Source organism: Cricetulus griseus (genome assembly GCF_003668045.3).
Source record: "Cricetulus griseus strain 17A/GY chromosome 1 unlocalized genomic scaffold, alternate assembly CriGri-PICRH-1.0 chr1_0, whole genome shotgun sequence".
NCBI classification, from domain to species: domain Eukaryota; kingdom Metazoa; phylum Chordata; class Mammalia; order Rodentia; family Cricetidae; genus Cricetulus; species Cricetulus griseus.
The window spans coordinates 222,991,936-223,006,135 of record NW_023276806.1 but is presented as its reverse complement, the minus strand read 5'-3'; the positions used below and the strand labels follow the sequence as shown (position 1 = coordinate 223,006,135).

General features: G+C 40.2%; 1 protein-coding gene and 1 pseudogene across 1 annotated transcript in view; both read left to right on the top strand.

The window, feature by feature from the left end:
• Cntnap2 (contactin associated protein 2) overlaps window positions 1-14,200 on the top strand; it is a 1,481,094-nt gene that overhangs the window by 1,133,629 nt on the left and 333,265 nt on the right. The window lies entirely within an intron of this gene.
• Window positions 5,246-5,357, top strand: LOC113831793 (annotated as a pseudogene).

Sequence of the window (14,200 nt, the reverse complement as noted above, 5' to 3'; positions counted from 1 at the left end):
ACGTCGATTCCAGTAAATCTTTCAAAGTGAAACAGCTATTCTAGAGACAATAAAATTATATATATTTTCATGGGAGTTGGAATTGTTACAATGTTTCCATGCTATTATGTAAAACTGCTACTTGTGTTAAAACTTGATAGCAGTTAAATGGGGAAGACCAAAACAATATTCATAATATGGATTACAATGAAATCCTTAATCGGTTCCACAAACTGTCAAATTTGGCTCAATTCTTTACTATAAATATATTCTAGTTGTAGAATCAGACTAGAATGTAACTGGTATCCAGTGTCTGACAGGAATCTAAATGAGTTGAGGTACAATAACCAGGGAGACACTACTCAATTTGCAAAGTTGTCAAGAACTTAATAAGAAATGTCCATCTGTGCTAGAGAGATTTAAAAACTGATCATGGCAGACTCTACCAAGTGAATAGCACAGTCTAGTCCTTTTTACCTGCCTTCAAATATACATGGCAATTTGGGGAAACTGTTGCCTCTAGACATGAAAAGGACCTCCTGGTCAAAGGAACACATGTGTTATCCACGATACCGTAGGCCTGGGTTTGATATTCTTAAGCCAGTTAGCAATATTTAATCTTCAAGTACAAAATTTTGTAAGTCACCAACATTTCCTGGAAAGTCACAAAGGGACATTCACAGATGCACACAGATCCTAAGAACACTTGGGTACGCCAAGATACCTGCCTGCTCGCTGTAAACTATGTTTTCTCATAGAGAAAAATAACATGATGAGTACCTGCAATTTCTGACACCAATTTTATATCTAATCTCTGTGGCTTTATGAATATCTACAGGACACTCAGACTAATTGAAGCTTTGCTAACTATTGACTTATTGAACTGTTCGTTGCAGTAGTTTATGAGGCAAATATAGGTTGATGATAGCTATGGTCAACTCCCCACAATTTCTCAATATCAGTTTATTTAATTATAGTATTTATGGTTTTGAGATAGAATGCAGTGATTATTTGTGCTGGGGCAGAGCATTCATTTCTAAGGGAAGACAGTATATATAAGCATATTTTGGTTTATTTAGGAATATATTTCAAGAGAGAAGTAAGGCTGAGGGTTGAAACTCACACAATGATCCGAATTCATAAAGCAAAGAACATAAAAGAAGAGAGGTTAAGAAGAATGGGAGGGACTTGAGTTCCATTTGACTCTGCACTGTGTGTTTAAGGCCAGCTCCTGCTTATTTCTGAGAAAAGAGTGATCTGACCAAGCTCAGGGATTTCAAGGTAGTTCCCAATATAGATGGCTGTCACACAAATTTGTGTCACATATGTTCATTTGGGGCTTGAAGAGAAATTGGCTCACATCACAAAGCCTTAATCGAGTGGTTGTCAACCTTCCTAATGCTGCAACCCTTTGATGCTGTTTCTCAATTGTGGTGCCCACCCCAACCCATAAAATTATTTCATTGCTACTTCATAATTGTCATTTTGTTACTGTTATGAATCATAATGTAAATATCTGATATACAAAATGTTTGATATATGATCCCAGAAAGGTCATGACCCACAGGTTGAGAACCACTGCCTCAAATGATGTTACAGTCCAGGCTCCCATGTCACGAAGCATATGTTTTGGCTCATTCTCCTAAGCTAGAGAGTCGTGAAGAAACTAGGATGTAGAATCCTTTACCTCTAAAGAGACACTAAGCTCCTAGAATACTGAGGATCCATGAGCTCAAGGCATCTTTCAACTTTAAAGCCTTGTTTATTATTATTATATTATTAATGGGAAGTTTTCACTTTTCGTGTTAGTATTTGTACCAGTTATTTTTCTGTTGTTATGGTGAAGCACCATGGCCAAGGAAATTTTGAGAAGGAAGAGTTTATTTGACCTACAGTTCCTGAGGGCAAGAGTCCATCTTGGTGGCAGGACAGCATGGCAGATAAAGCAGCAATGGCTGAGGGCCCCTATCTTGAACTGCAAGCATGAAGCAGAGAAAGCAAACTATAAATGCCCAGTGTCTTCAGTTTCTCAAAATTTGCCCCCTGTGACATACTTGCTCCAGTGAGTCCACACCTTCTAAGCCTAACCAATTAAGATTACCAACTGAAGACCAAATGCCTGCAACTATGACATCTTGTTCATACCACTGCTATGTGAGATAAGTTCACTTATCACTCTCCCTACACACCAAACTACTGTTAGGTAAGAATTAGTTAGGCTCACAGTTTCAAATGTGTCAATCCACCATGATGCAGAAGGTGAGGTGGTGGAACAAAGCCATTTACATAGGATAGATAGGAAACTCGAGGAAGGGGACTTTCAGAAGGAGCTAGGACAAGATAAAGCTCCACGGACACACCAACTTCCTCTACTCCACCTGGCTCTCTACTTTTGTCACCCCCCAATAACGTCATCATATTCCATCAAGAGATAAGTACACTAATTTTATCAGAGCCCTTAGGATCTGATTGTCTCTATAATTTCATCAAAGACCCACCCAGATGCTTGCATCCTGAATCCCTTAGGCATCTCTTAATCCAAACAAGTTGATAATCAAAATTAGCCATCGAAGTATTATCAGAATACTCTCTCTTTGCCAAGACCCACACCTGGGCCTCTCAGACTAGGTTAGAAACCTTGTCTCTCGTAATTAAGGAACTGTAGTTCCCCTTCTTGCCTGTTGGTTCTTCACGGGGCCTCCCTTCATTCAAATTATGCCTTACATCTCTGAGAAACCAGAAACCATTGTTCACCCTTCCCCTTGGTACCCTGAGACCTATGGCATAACCAGCAGTGGATCTGATATTTTTCCACCTGGATTATCTCCATACCTTTTGAAGGTGGAACCTGCTTTGGTTTTTCTTTGAATAGTTACTAATGACTATCTCTCTAAAACAAGAAAAAGAAAGTTGTATAGCTATATGAAAACAAAGAAAAGCAAGAGCAATTAATCTTGTTTTTATCACTAGTCTCAGATTAACTACATTTCCAAGTTTGCTTTTTTTATCTATGTGGTTGGGCAGGCATATTTTCCTCCAGATACATAAAAAGAGCAAAATCAAAAGCACACCTTGTGGTTTGCAAAACCAAGTGCCTGTACTTTTGAACTTTTACTATCGAATTCTCACTTTACTGATAAATTACCTCTAGGAATCCATATTAATTTTAGTCAAGAAATGTACTGGTAAATACCATTTAGCTAATCTTTTTGTAGACTTTTTAAACCTTGGAAGGACTAAGTGGATAGAGGAGAAAGTCTATGATTGTGTAGCTCCACAATTTCCACTCAACAGTATTTTTCTCTCAGTGTATTTATTATGTTACTTTATATCATAGAATCTGAATTAAGCTAAAGCAACTATATTTTCCTTTATTACCATAAACACCTTTAATTACCTTCCTTTGAAGCACTCTGTTGTAACCCAGGACATGTGTGTCTCCTGAGATGAGTGTGAAAATGACACCCAGCATGGCTAAATGCCACCATAATTAAAGAAAACCCAAAAGGACAAAAACAAGAATGGGGTAAATGTGAGGCAGCATCTGTGAACAGGAACCACCTGCTCAGAGACTGCCAATCATCAGACTAGTTCCAGGAGAAGATTTTCCCTACATTCCTCTCCCCGACCTGGTGCCCACATTAATCAAGGGTGTCTTAAGCTCCAGCCGGCCTTCCTTTTCATTCTCCATCTTGTGTAAGCTGAGTGAATGTCTAACAAGAAAATAAAAGAGAAAACAATGTCAATTCAGCTGGACAAGCGATTCAAGAATGAAACTGGGCAACTTTTGATGTTTGCCTCCTTCATATCATGCCAGTGAAATTTATTAAACACACGTGAAGCCCCTGATTGGTCCAGTGAGTCAGCTATTGTATTTATAACACAAATGAACAGTAAGGAATTCTCTGTGTCCTGGAAGGGTTGGTTGTGTATAAGAATAACATGGACTTAGAAATAAGTAAATGAAATGAAGCATCAACAATGTTGCTTTAGAAGTCATTGCAGGGCATCAGAGGGCATGGGGTCCATCTACGTGAGTAGGAAGACACCAGGAACAGCCTCCCAGGACTCTGATTCAAAGACCTGTAACAGGAGAAGGAATTCTAGAAGGCTAATGGCAAAGGAACCCCAAACTCTTGGAGGACTGAGGGGCTCATACCCATTTTTTAGATAAGTGTGAAACAGTTCTACTCTAAGAGAAGTCACCTGTGCCCTCAGATGAGGAAGGCAAGTGCCATGGGGCTGGCTGATGAGGGCACCACTGAGAGTTAGGAAGAAAACAACCTTCCCAAAGACCAGTGGGATTGTTTAAAACTGTTCAGATGTGGGAGTAGAAGCCCAACAGGAACAGGAAGCAAACTGGGCCCCCACTCTTAACTTTTCCCTTACTTCATGGTCCTTGCTCCATTGCAGCTCCCTTGCAGCAGGAGGGAACCTGATAAAGATGCAAGCACTGGTCCCCAGGGCCCCAGGGCGATTTCCCTTGCTTGCTCCTCCACCTGCCCTGTACCCTGCATCCATCCTGCTGCTTCTCCCATCTCTTCAGGAGCCTCTTCCCCAACCTGATGCAAGGCTTATACAAGACCTGATCACTCGAGCTCTTTACGTCAGCGCTTTGAGGTATTTCCTTTTATAGATGACAGATATGAACTAAGAACTACATGTCACTCACTGTAAAGTCACATACAAGAATCCATAAAGAAAGGGGAGGCAGTGTTCTGTCTCCCTACAGAATGTGGAACAAACAAAATCACTGAGGCTATGGAGCTATTCAAGAGCTGTCATGTTTTCTCCATATGGGATGTATTCATTTTTATTAAATGTGTTCATTTCTATTAAACTTTACTAGTACCTGTACGACACCTTGACCTTTTTTTTTTTAATAAACTCTGCTTATGGCTACCCAAAGCTCTGCCATTCCTCCCTTGAACCTCAATGTGGGTAGTCTGCCTTGAAGCCATACTGTCTGCCACACAGATATCCATGTTAGAAAGACACAGCTGTGAGAAACAGCATCTCCAGGCACCTACTCTGAACATAAAACAAGCCTTACCTGAGGTTAGACTAGGAACATAACTAGGCACTCCATTAAGCATCTTTTTTATTTTTATTTATTTCTATTTGGGGGGCATTGTTGTTTTGACTGCATGTATGTCTATGTGAGAGTGTCAGATTTTGGAGTTACAGATGGTTGTTAGGTACCAATGTGGTTGCATGGGAATTGAACCTGGATCCTCTAGAAGAGCAGTCGGTGCTCTTAACCACTGAGCCAAAAGGAAAGAAGATTAGTATTCACCTTGACAAGGATGGAAGAGGTCCCCTTGGGCCTAACAACACACGTACAGTTAAGGCATTGCCACCTACTCCTAAACATTCTTAAAGAATCAGTAGCCACTGGGCGTTAGTGGCGCACACCTTTAATCCCAGCACTCGGGAGGCAGAGGCAGGCGGATCTCTGTAAGTTCAAGACCAGCCTGGTCTACAAGAGCTAGTTCCAGGATAGCCTCCAAAGCCACAGAGAAACCCTGTCTTGAAAAAACAACAACAAAAAAAAAATCAGTAGCCAAGGCTACTGAGTGCAGTCACTTCCTTGGATTTCATTATAACCATCTGTCTTCATCAGCAATATCACACAGCACAGCTACTTGACTCTCCTAAGCTTATAGAAAACCAAGGCACTCCATTCTCACTCAAGTCACAGCTCACATTCTCAATATTCTTCTCATTTCTCCATCCCAAAGTAAAGAAAAGAGATAAACATCTGTTGAGCAAGGTACATAATGCATCATAGACTTGGGATTTTCAGAGGTGCAATTTTTATTCCAAAGAACATGCTCACGTGTGCCAGTGACAAGTGGTACTTGTGCAGCTCATTGGCCGTACTGAAGCCTGTTTAGATATTCATCCATTGTTTCATTTTGATGAATCCCCATACTTCTTATTCTCACTTGCCGTGAGTGCTGCCTTTTTTCTGGTTGGAAGACACTTGCATGAATTTGAAAAGAAATACCAAACAAAATGTCCAAGCTTTGGAAGACAGAAAAGCTGACAACTCATTTCACACTGCAAAGTATGCATCCCACTGCACAGCTCTTCTGGGTGAGATATTTTCTGTATTCAAAGGATGTCGGATTACATGGTCAATTTCCCAGTTTGTTCAAATGAAGCCAGGAATGTAGCCAGATATATTTATTATCTGGAGTTTTCTCATACATATATACGTATATATTTCAGTATTAAACCCTATAAGTCTTCTCTCCTTTATCTGCATTTCCAATTTAATTTTTAGTTGGGAATTCAATAATCCTGCCTTCTGGAATATTAGTAAATTCCTCCAAAACAGGAAGCATTCAAGACCTTGAAATTACATTTGTGGTAAAAGAAAGAAAACTTATAGGAACAACTTAACTAGAACTTTTACCACCAGAACTCTAAGGTCCCTCAAATTCAAATAAAAGGATGCAGATACTGGGTGCTATCCAGACTGTGTAAGATCTGGATGTAGAGAGGGTCACCTTTCTAAGCTGTACCCTTGAGAATATGATTTCCAAATATTCTTAACTATGCACTTCAATGGTGACTCACCTATACGTCATCTATACTTATTAACATACAGCAAATAAGCAGTAAAAAAATAAAATGTACTGATCTTGGAAAGGACCCTAGTTTAGTTTCCAGCATCCTTTTCTAACAGCTCACAACTGCCTGCAACTCCAGCTCCAGAGGATCTGACACCCTCCTATTCCCTCTTTGGGCCTTTAGGAGCAAAGCACATGCACGCATGCACAGCTGCACACGCACTCACTCACACACACACACACACACACACACACACATACACATACACACACACACACACACACATACACACACACACACACACACACACACACACACACACACACACCCGCCCCCCATAAAAATATAAACTTTTAAAAAAGTTTACCACATGACAATAACAGTTGGAGATTTAGCTCAGTGTACAATGGAAATTTCAAGGTACAAAGAACAGAGCCCATCCTTGTGAACAAGCCAGATGATTTGGAGGTATGGCTACCATGCTCACCAAGCATGTTCCATTCTCTATTGGTTCCTCTGACATCTCCCCTCCCTGGTAAGAGGACACAGTATGACACAGACACCCCTCTAGAGCTTAAGGTGTTCATGTATAATACTGGATTTCAAATTTTCCAGCTTTTGGGTTTGCTCTCTCTATTACTATCTGAATAAAACACTACAATTCTGCACAAGAATAAGCTGTAAGAAATACACCTTGACTCCAAACATTATCAGTGATTTTTCCCAGAGTATCCCATGAAGGTGTATATTCCTCCAGAGGTTAACTCCCCATGTTTTAATGGTCACCTCACCACTGAATGTGTTATTGTCCTGAAACGTGGGAACTTGAACCCAACCAATATTATCCAGCATAAGACCTCCACATTTTCTCGGAAGGTAAAGATCAGGCTGTCATCTATTGCGGCATGAGAGCCCCTCATAAATGGCCACCTTTGTCCTCTGCCACAGCGCCTGCCCATTACCTGAAAACTTATTCTCCTGCTCTTTCCTTTCTTCCAGTTCCATGGGCTCAGTTTTGTATCTTGGAAAGGCCCCAAACAGCAGACAAATGCTTCCTATTACCTTATTATGCAAAGCAGTGTAGGGTCCCTGGTTTCAACCTCTCTTCTCTCTAGACTTTTATCTCTGCTACCATTTCTCACTTGCTTACCTTCTCTACAATAACCTGCAGGTTATAATTGAATTGTAAGTAACCTTCCCCCCAAATCTATTCTACCTCATTTCAATGCTAATGAATGAGGGCTGGTAATTAGCCATAATGAGAGAAAACAGCAGCATCCTTTTCATAAAGGGGTGTTTGAAAGAAAACATTTTTGGAAATTATAGTAAAATGTCTATGCAGCTATATGACACACTCCAAGTGTTTAGGGCCTTGCTGGCCTGTTATTACATGGCACTCTCCTTGTGAGAGTTATCACGTTGTTTTGTGTGTTCTACACAGACTGTGTAAGGCTTCCTGGCTTGGGAAAAAGAGGGGTGGAGAAGGAATAGTTAGGAGGAATCCCAGGCCCTTGGGACAAAGCAGATAGAAGTCTACCCACTGCCTTCCAGGAAACAGTAGTTAACTTTTTTTTCTTTAAATCAGTTTATTGGGTTTTTCTTGTTTTGCTTTTATTTTTCGGTGTAGAAAAGACAGTGAACATGTTCTTTACAGGGAGAATAAAGTGGACAACGGCTCGTCTACCGGTAAAATAAGCACTGATTTTGGAGTAAAGAGAATACACGGGCTCTCATCTGGGATCTGACAATCTTCGCACTTTGGGAAAGTTATTACTTTTCTTTAGGCTTTGGATTCTCTTAGGTTCAGAGTTGAAACCAGCCACCTGCTAAATAGCTCAGTGAGATGACCACAGACACAGTGAGAAAGCACATGTTGCTCTCAGTAAAAGCAACCCCATCTGTTTATTGAGCTAGCTCTCAGTGCTGCTGGCCTAGATGCAAAGCAAGGGGGTTGGGGAAGACCTCACTCTGGTTCAGGTCATCCTGCCTCCCCACCCCTCCACCCCCCAGGGCACACATAACTGATGGAAGCAGGAGGTTTCAGATCTCATAGAGGCTGGCTGCAAGAACTGATTAAAGTATTAGGCATGTGGGCCACAAAACAGCCAGAGTCAGCACTTGTGTCTGTAGGATCTCATTCTCCAAAGGCCTATCCAGGTTAATATCCAATTTTCTTCACACCATGGGGAGTGTGTATGAAGATTGTCATGGAACCTGGGTGAAAAGCTTAACCAGAAGACCCCAGGTAGCATGTTTATGCTTCCTCTGCTATTGGGAAGTTTTTTCTTTTTCTTCTCGATGCAGTCTACTGTAGATTTTGATAGTCTGCAGGTATGAGAGGGCTTGCTAAGATTTTTATATTCTTAGTCTTCACCCCAAACTGTTGAGTAAAAATCTTCTCAGAGGTAAGAGAACCTGTGCTTTTTTAACAAGCCTTCTAATCAATCTGACCATTAATTAGAGGAACACCAATCTAATCCCACAGTTTCCTTTCATTCCTGTTTGGAAAAGGATGACCAGTCATTTACTACTTCATTCACTCAGCTCAGGTGGTTCAGGAGCCCAGTCAAAGAGAGGGAGGAGGAATTATATGAGCAAGGGAGGGTCAAAGTCATGATGGAAAACCCACAGAGACAGTTGACCTGAACTTGCATGAGCTCAAAGACTCTAGACTGACAGATGGGGAGCCTACCTGGGACCAAACCAGGCCCTCTGTATGCTTCCTCTGCTATTGGGAAGTTTTTTTTTTCTTTTTCTTCTCGATGCAGTCTACAAAACTACCAAACCAGTTTTGTAGCCTGGTTTGTCTGTGGATCCCCTGGTGATAGGACCACGATCTATCCCCAGTGCATGATCTGGCTTTTTAAAGCCCATTCCATATGGTGAGATGACTTGCTCAGCCTTGATGGGAGGGGCCACCTTGGTCATGCCTCAACTGTAAGTCCCAGGCATTGTTGATACTCTATGGGTGGCTTTACCCTTTCTGAGGAGTAGATGGAGGGAGGTTGGGAGGAGGTAGGGGAGGGGTAGGAGGGGAGGAAGAGAGAACTGTGGTTGGTATGTAAAATGAATAAAAAAATATTTATAAAGAGGATGAACATTATGGAAGGTAGAAAACTCATAATTTGATGAGGATTATGGCCTAAGAGAGCTAGCTGTAGCATAGTAATTATAAAACAGATATTGAAAACTATTTTTGAGGAAAAAAAACCCACTCTGTTTGGGTCTCTTTTCTTGAAAATTATTGATGAATTTATTATCTATTAATCCAAGAGCCACTGTCTGTACTCTACCAAACCCAGCAAGCAGAGACTTCCGGCTCTCAACTACATAAGAAGATAAGATTCCAGGGGCCAACGAAATCTCTAGTCAGTAAAGTACTTGACACACAGGTGGGGACCTGTGAATTCAATCCCCAGAGCCAATCAAGAAAGCTGAACATAATAAGCAGATTCAAAGTTCCAATCCTGGAGTTCACTGACCGAGTAGCTTAGTCTATTTGGTGAGTCCAAGACCAATGATAAATCCTCTCAAAAAAGAAGAGTGTGGATAGCATCTGAGGTAATAACCCCCGATGTTGACCCCTGTATTCAACATGTACACACACACACACACACACACACACACACAGAGAGAGAGAGAGAGAGAGAGAGAGAGAGAGAGAGAGGTGGGGAACATAGGACTCCTTCACACTCATGAACTTTCTCTTAATCTTAAAAGGATGGAAAAATCTCCAAATCAACTAGACCCTCTGTACCCAAAACTCTTGACCTAACAATACTCTATTCATTTCATAGACATCATGACAGAAACAGCTCCACACTGCCACCCTAAGCATCCTGAGGAATTCCCTAGACCAGTGGTTCTCAACCTTCCTAATGCTGCAACCCTTTAATACAGTTCTTCATGTGGTGGTGATCTGATTCCCTCAATCATAAAATTATTTCATTGCTACCTTATAACTGTAATTTCTGCTTGTATGAATCATAATGTAAATATCTGATATTCAGGGTATCTGCTAGGCAATCCCTGTGGTGGTCACAGCCCACAGGTTGAAAACCATTGCCCTAGACTGTTAGGGTCCATGACTCAGGTCAAACCAAGATTCATGGCTTCAGCACTGAAATGAATCTAGGACTCTGTGTGATCAAGCAGAGTTGAAGATTTTATTAAAGATATTTTAATGTAGGGTTAAGCCCATGACTTAGAAAGAGCGAGACAGACAGACAGACACACACACACACACACACACACACACACACAGAGAGAGAGAGAAAGAGAGAGAAGAGAGAGAGAGAGAGAGAGAGAGAGAGAGAGAGAGACTATAAAGAAAGTAAAACATGCCCAAGAGCATGGATGTGGACCTGTTAAAAACACGGAAAGACACATCCAAGAATGGATTGTTTTAATTCAGAAGAAATATCTACACAGCACTTTCCCAAATAAAACCTCAATCATATTTTGTTATAATTTCTAGTTCTTACTATTAAGATTTTATTATTTCAAGCAGTCATTAGGGGAAAATGTGCTCTTTCAGAAAAATTGAGCTGTATTTTTTAATCCATATACTTAAACCTTTTAAGGGACATTAATTTGAATGGAGCTTTGTCCTTCCATCTACTGTGTTGGTAATTTGGCCTTTGGAATTACTCTAGTCAGGTAATGAGGAGCTCAGCAGTGTAAACAAATGTGCAACACAAAATTTTGGGCTTAATGTCAGTTATAACTTGCACCAAGGAGCTAGAAAAGCAGCTATAATAAAAATATTCTAATTAGTCTTCAAGGCATTATTTTACAGAAAATATGGGACTTTTTTCTTCTGTAGAGCTTGCTAATTGCCACCCAATAATAGTATGAATCTTCCTTGTTATTCTTATAGAAAATATATCCTCTGACTTGCACCTGGGAATTTCTAGAGAAATAGAGGAAGTTTTACAATATGTTTATGTGAATAGCTATAGTTATATAACTACTGAAATTAAAGTACATAAAAGTACTCTCCATGAGCATATTCTAAAAACACTTTGTGGTTAATGGAGATACTGACATCACTCTGCAATAGGTAATTTACCTGTGGTTCAGGACACCATCTGTACTGTATATTAATTAGAATTCTAAATCTATAAATGTAATACCCTGTCATGACTCTAGTTTCAGGAACTGTGAATCCATATTATATTTTACCAAGTATAAATGTTTAGGGAAACTATTGAGTACATGCTGCTATGGGGAGTGCCTAGCTGTATGCTAGTAAAAGCTGGAGGGAGTTATTCCATTGACCAAATATAAAAATAAGATTGATTATTTGCAAATAAACTCAAAGGAATGATCTTCATGATTGTCAAAATTGTGGTAAGGAGGAAGAAGGGGACTTCAGGTGTTGGAAACGATTTTTATATCCTAGGTTCTGTGTTTCGATAATATAACATTTTTCCATTGGCAATGCTCAGAGAATGGACATTGATGAGTGGTATGTGTGTGACTTCTAGCATTGGTGTATGCCAAGAAAACAGGACCACCCAGGTTCTAGTCCAGGGCCTTGGTTTGTCTGTTGCTTTTCAGCTGTAGAGCTCAGCCCAATTATCAAGTAGTGCTGGTCCTTTTGGAGTTTTTGTCAATCCTCTTTGGCCTTTCTAATTTGAATTATTCTGTGTCATCTGCAAGACTTTGACAGCTGGGCCTCAGTGAAATCAGAAACTAGAGTTGCAATTAGCGTCTCCTAATCATTGTGCATACTGCATGCTGCAAAGGGAAAATATTAGAATCTCATTAAAAGATAGGGGAATTGTTAATTGCTTAATATGATGTCATTATTTTTCTTTTAAAATATAAAACTAAAGATAGTCTTTAATAGTTGCAGTTATCTACAAGTGAGTATAAGAGAACATAAATACTTCAAAATTCAATGTCAGTACCGCAATCTACTTGAAGAACACATTATCACGCCAGAATGAAAGAATTGGGAATTCCTCTGATTTGATTTTTTACTTGCATTTATTTTTCCTGGCTTGTGTCCCATTCTTTTATTTGTAGTGTTATAAAAAAAAAACAGAGATTCCTTTGGTGATGATCTTTAGCAACCTCTTTTTTTTCAGCAGATGACTAAGTTTGTTCTTTTAGTATAATATAATGTATACAGTACATTTTCATTTATATGAAGTTCAAAGATAGCTAATTAGTGATACAACATGTGACCAACTATAGAGAAAATTATGGGAATCACTAACCCCAAATTCACTTAGAGGACACTTTTCAAAAGGAAAATTGTTCTTGTCAATAATTAAAAATGGAGGCAACAAATGTTCTAGGCCATTGACTCTAGAGATGGGTGAGACTGCTGCACTAGGTCCAAAAGATGGAACTCAACTCATCCATTTAGCACAAACGGCTCTTCAGAGTTTATGTACTTCACAAACACATCCTGAAGCATGTTAGGACATCATGATGAGGTCACCTATTGGCACAAATGTTAAACTTTTTTACCTTTAAATAGAAACTGGGAGGGAGCTTTGCTTTCCTCTTTTTAAAATAAATTCTTCTAGAATTTCATGCATTACATTTTGTTCTCATTTGTCTCCAAATTCTCCCATTAACTCCTGACAGATCTGCCCCCTGTCTATTCTCCCCTACTTGGTGTACATTTTTAATTGAACAACTTATGGAGTCAAATTTGTGCTAGCCATATACTTCTGGGTGTTTGGCCCTCCACTAGAACATAGTCAACCTACCAGGAACCACACCCTTAAAGAAAACTCATTTTCCCTGCCCCAGAAGCCATCAACTGTCTGTAGCTCCTTGGTTAGAGGTCAGGATTCAGGAACCCTTAAATCCTCCAGGCTGGAATGTTGTCTGGCTTGGTCATGTGTCAGCAACCATAGCTTCTTCGTGTTCCATGAGTGTGGTGTTCTTGTTTTCCTCCTACTGCTGACTCTTACACATGACTCCCTCCCCATCTGTCACGTAGTCCCTGAGCCACAAGGAGACTGAGTGTGATACAGATGTTCAGATTGGTGCTGAGCACTCCACAAACACTCGTTTACTACACTTTGACCAGTTGTGAGTTTCTGCATTAGCCACCATCTACTATACACAGAAACTTCTCTGATGAGGTCAGAGATCCATACTAAGCTATGTGTGTAGAGACATAAATCTAGAGAGAAGTTTGAGTCTATATCTATTGAACAGAATAATTAGTACTATTATCACCCCTGGGGACTGTGAGTTCCCAACTATGGGTTCTTGGCCATATTTTCAGTACTAATCATGTGTTTCTTTGTTTGAACTGGGCCTTAAATCTCATTAGAAAGTGGTCATGCCCATAACAGTCACACCACTATTGAACCTGTGGGCATATCTTGCCTTCCCATTCATCATTGCCCTTCACAGAGTCCACAGTTGGATGAGAGTCTTGACTTTATCCTCCCCCAGAATCCTGCATACACCTGTCAATACTATGAAAGCTAGATGACATGGAGTAAGCTTTCTGGTCCATGCCAACTTGATTTCTTCATATCCTATGGCCACTGTGTATGGTGTCTTCAGGGCCATGCCTTTCTTGATGATTATACTTCAGAAGATGGCTTAAAGTCCTTGAGCAAAACAACCCTGAATTAGAAAAGGTTTACATCTGAATGGACAAAGT